We start from the raw sequence: 5,805 nt of genomic DNA, 5'->3' as shown, positions 1-5,805 counted from the left end.
GGCATCCTTCAAGCTATTGAAGATAGTTTAGACTATCTAATTTTCGAATTTTATAACAAAGTACTGGTCTCTATCCTCATCGGTAAGCACATTGACCCACATTTAGTGATTTTTATACGTCTAGGATATTATTTATTTGGCATCGAGCCTCGAATCATGTACTTTTACATTCCAAAAGAAGGAAACAGTTTGGCTGACTCCCTTAGTAGGAGGGCCAAGTGCACAACGCGTAGGACTGATTGGCCGATTTCCACTTCATGGCTTCTTGAAGTTTATAATTTGGAATCCATGTGTACTACACGTTCTTATCAGTAATAATATGTTTACAAAAAAAAAAAAAAACAAATCTTTAAGTTTTGGTCATAAAGAAATTTTCAAAAATAATTTGAAAGTGATGTATGACTATGTCATTATCAAATTCAAAAGGTGTCATTTTATGCACATTTTTCGACTACACATGTCAAATGACAATATTTACCCTCATTGGGAAAAACTATGTTCTTACCACACTAAAATGGAAACAACTTAAGATTACAAATTATTTGACACATTGAGTCAATAAGAAAATCACTTTAGTTATAGATAAAAGTATGGGAACAAAAGGATAGTGACATGCTACAATCTTAAATTAATTCACTATTAATTTCAATTGTAAACTTTATTTCAATTTCTATTTTAATCTAGTGCCTGGAATGAAATAGTGATATATTTATAAATATTATATGTATGTATGTAATATTATTATAGCTAAAAAGTAATTTTATGGCTTAAACTTGAATTGTGAAGTATTTTGTGCTTGAGTCCCGATGTAGGTCTAGCTCAAAGATGTGGTCCAAGCCCATGAAGTCAAGTCCAAAGTGCCGGACCAAAAGAGAACCAACCCGAGAACAATAAAACCTTGCTAGTGGAGAATCTCTACAATGATTTTTAAATTACCCTAGTGGATTAATAATGTGGAGAGTTCCTATTGCATGTCCTTTCAACTACCCTAGTGAAAGATAATGTGGAAGAAAATGATAAGAACTCTTTTAAATTCAAAGTACTTGATGATTTGACAACCACCTACACAGATTTTTTCTTGAAGAATGAATAATGATATAGAAGAAAGAATCAAGGTATTGAAGCAATTAGCAAGACATAGGAACTAGAATCTATGTGATGAAATTTAATGTTGATTCAACCCACTAGATAATGGATTGTTCTACCATTTTAGGGTTTAATTTTATTTTTCTTTATATTTAATAGTTTATAAGGAGAAAGATGATAGAAATAGAAGTGGAATTTTGATCAATGAAGATCATTGTTGCCCCATTGAGTGTACACTTGCACTATGATGAGTTCTCTTATGAAACCATGTTGAGTTTCATCCATCCTTGAAGAGATTGAGATTTCAATCAACCCAGAAGAGTTGAGCCATCAACTTTGAAGAGTTGAACTCAACTTCCCCCTAAATAGTTGAATCTTTGAAGTTTTTAGTATTTTAAAATTCGGATCTATGTAAGTTTAGTACATTTATATTATTTTTAAGCCATCTTCCACATAGAATCTCAAATATTTCTATTTTACAAAGATTATAGTCTAATCTCTTAGCTTTAAAATCCAATTTGAATCATCCGAAATCGATATCAAAATAGAGAGTTATCCTAAATATACTTTTCGTAGATCATTCTGTCTGAGATTGGTTTCGCCTACAAAAGCAAGTAATCTCCCAATACTTGAATTTGAGTAATCCCGTGAGGGAGATTGCATCATTTAGTATCAGAGCTTTGGAGAAGAGGATCACTCACCATAATCTCTAAATGTGGAGGTAGTTGTTCAGCTCAGTTGGAAGATGTTTGGGGTATTCAATAACAACTCACCAATTTGAATGAGAAAATACAGCTTCAACAACAAATCTTTGATTTAATTCATAAGATAAATAGAATGCAAGCAGTGCCACTCAAAATATTTTCAATTAGAATTTCATGCCATCTACAGTTTAATTTGCATCCAAGAAAATAGGTTACTCAAGTCTCTATTGATTGATGATACGATTTATCCCTTATCTTCAGCAAAGATATCTTATTTATCTTACGAAGCTGAATACTTTGATACCAACAAACCACCACTTTTCAATAGCTACAAAAATAATAACGTTGAAGGGTTCAATTTATTTGAGGTATTTTAATCATACATTAATTCGAAAACATCACAAGAATGTAATTTATTGATGGAAGTTGAATAAGATTCGCCTTTGCCACCATTTCTTTATGTTTTCAATAGGTTTTTAGGTTTCCAAGATGAGAGGGAGTCCACTTTCTATGATATTAGATTTCTCTCTAAAGAAATTGAAGAAAAATTGGAGGAATTGGATCTATCTTCACAATCGATCATTACACCTTCTTGGTTATTTGGATATATTATTCAGTTTATGACCAATACTTCCAATATTATCTCCATGCTCTCCATCACCATTGAATTTTTGGTGACACACCTCAGAAGGCATGTGAATAGTTTTTTTTTTTTTCTTACATTGGAGCATAAGAAATATTGTACATATGATGTTCTTAATATTTTCCCATTTGAACTGAGTGGCACATTAGAAAATTTTAGGATGGGCAAGAATCTGAGACAAATTCTTTAAACAAGAAGAGTATGATACAGGTTTAGCCCAAAGATGTGGTCCAAGTTCTTGAAACTAAGTTCAACCCATTGGACTAAAAGAAAGTCAAAAAAACCTTGCTAGTGGAGAATCTCTACAATGCTTTTTAAACTACCCTGGTGGATTAATGATGTGGAGAGTCCATATTACATGTCCTTTCAACTACCTTAGTGGAAAGATGATGTAGAAGCAAAAACAAGATTGCGGACTCTTTGAAATTCAAAGTACTTGATGATTTGACAACCACCTATACATATATTTTCTTTAAGAATTAAAGTCTTCTCTTAAAATCAAAATCAATGCATTGAAATAAGAACCAATGTCTTGAAGAATGAACAAAGACATAGAAGAAAGAATTAAGGTATTGAAGCAATTACCAAGACATAGGAACTAGAGTCTATGTGATGAAATTTAATGTTGATTCAACCCACTAAATAGTTGATTGTCCCTACCATCTCAGGGTTTATTAACTTTCTTTTTTCTTTATATGTTAGTTTATAATGAGAAAGATGATAGTAATAAAAGTGAAATTCTGATCAATGAAAATCATTGTTGCACCATTGAGTGCACACTTGGACTGGGATGAATTCTCCTGTAAAACCAAATTGAGTTTCGCCCATTCTTGAAGAGATTAAGATTTCAATCAACCTAGAAGAGTTGATCCTTCAACTTTGAATACTTGAAGTCACAGCTCCTCCTAATATCCAACCTAGAAGAATTGAATCTTTAAAGCTATTAGCATTTTCAAATTCGTATTTGTGTAAGTCCAATACTTTATGGTTTTTTTAAGCCATCTTCCACATAAAATCTCAAATATTTCTATTTCACAAAGGTTATAGCTCCTCCTCATAGCTTTAAACCCAATTTGAATCATCCAAAACTAATATCAGAGCAGAGAGTTATCCTAAAGAAATTGGTCATCAGTCATTTAGTTCGAGATTGGTTTTGTCTACAAAAGCAAGTACTCTCTTGATTCTTGAATTTGAGCAATCCCATGAGGGTGATTGCGTCAATCTCTCTACAAAACCATCATTGTAATTTTTTTTTAATGTATACCTAAATTAAAATTTTAATTTGTAACCTATATCATTTTTCTCTGGAGGAGAAAATGAAATCTTTGTCAAATTTTCAAAAATTGAAATGCTCATCCCCATCAAGAGAGGGAATTGGTTATTTGAACAACTCTTTGAGATCTCTCTGGCACATGCCACTATTTTTCTATAGATGAAGTGATCGCACAGAAAATACCTTAGCCCTATATAAAAAGAAAAAAGAGCAAGAACTACCTTAAAATTAGGTCTAGAGTTGAGGCTAAACCAAAGAACATGGATGTGATTAGATGCGCACTCCTGCAAAGCCAAAAATGTGAGTGCCTAGCATGATATGCAATCAAACTACTGCACTAACACACTTCAACCCTAAACAAGCAATGGCCGTAACTAATACTAAGCACGAACTCAATAGGATATATGATGCATTGGTTTAAGGCTATAATAAGCTCTGAATTAGATTGACCAAATCTTTGATTTCACATCTTTATATGTTAGACAAGGCTCTAGTTCTAATCTCAAGGGTTTACCAAAAGAAGATCATAATCTCAAGCCGTAGCATAGTTGCAAGACCAACACATCACAATCAAGAAGCCATGGGTCCAACTCTCCTAAGGACCTACTTATTATAAAAAAGAAAAAAATAGGTCTCATTAATTATTAGGTTTCTATCAATATTCTTCCCTTGTAGATGGAGGTTATACTTCTTTATGCATTCACTCATGTTTCCCACTAACACCCCTTTGGTTTGCAAGGGAATGAATCTTGGAAATGTGTCTATCAAATCTGAATTTTATTTAATGCTAAATTCATTCATTATACATGATATTTGACAGGCTATAGTTGTTTTTAGGTTTTCACTTAAAACCGAACTTAACTAGGGAAAGGGTTGAACATCATGTTCATATGATCATCATACTATGTATTCTTTGAAATAGTGATTTCAAGATACAAGTGTGAGTTCACATAATTAAGGTGTTCAAATAGTACATGATCAAACATGATTCTTACATGTGTCACAGCTAGTTGATGAAGAACAAGATTCTTATTAGATTCAACTAGTCCCTTGACCAGAGAGATCTTTGTTGTGGCAATTTGTAGTCTTGGGTTTTGATGCATCAATGGTTGATGCCTTCCTCGTTATATATTGATGTACTCGATTCATGGTCTTTGAATATAAATGAAAGAGACGCTCAACACGGATTAATCCACTACCCTATGTCCATGCCTACAGAAACCACTCTGCTTGTCTTCATATTTTCCAAAAAAAAAAAGGCTAGACCTCATTTTGTTTCTTTCTATTTCTCTTTCCGGTTTTATCTCCAACAAATCATTGATTTGAGTAGTTCTCCAAATCTGGTCAGTATTTCTCTTTTTCTCCAGCAAAAAAATATTCATTGGTGCAAATGAAGGATATCCTTTTAAAATCAAAGGTTTATAAAGATATACTTGCGGGAGTGTAAATGATAGCTATCCTATTACCGTCTTAACCCTCCACCCAACGAAAAAAAAAAAAATGAAGAAGGAGGAGAAGATAGCCTTTCTCAATCATATTTGTTTTGAGCCAGTGATTGAACCAGAAAATGGAGCCCAGCCAATTTTGAATCAGATCATAAGCCCAAACACAGAATCGAATAAAAACAGGACCAATCTAACCCATTAATTCAGCCAATCTCAAAGAAGTAATTTCCTATATATTTCGTACGGAAAATAACGTTATCCAGTCGTGTGGCCCTTATGCCTAAATACAAGAGCATGCAGATTTACTATCCTGCCCTCCATAAAAAAAAAAAGCTATTATGTTGATACCCACATGTTTTCTCATTAGTCCTGTGCTGATGCAGAAGCCACATGACCATGTTGAGATCTCTTGTCCTATTTCAAGCTCCGACTATGGATGTGGTAGGAGAATTTCCATTTAAGAGAGGAAAACAAAAAAGACCCAAGCAGCCAATGGATCTTAGTGAATAGGCCATCGATTCTAGCAGCTATATATTTATGCTGCTCCTCTGGTGGTGGACCTGGTTAGCATTATGTATAGAAATTAATGGGATTCAGAGCTGGCCAAAGACAATTCGTTTAGAGTGATGTTAAGAGGCGCTACCCTCGAAAACT

The sequence above is a fragment of the Macadamia integrifolia genome, unplaced genomic scaffold (genome assembly GCF_013358625.1).
Source record: "Macadamia integrifolia cultivar HAES 741 unplaced genomic scaffold, SCU_Mint_v3 scaffold_18A, whole genome shotgun sequence".
Lineage (NCBI taxonomy): Eukaryota > Viridiplantae > Streptophyta > Magnoliopsida > Proteales > Proteaceae > Macadamia > Macadamia integrifolia.
Note: the sequence above shows the minus strand (reverse complement) of the source record.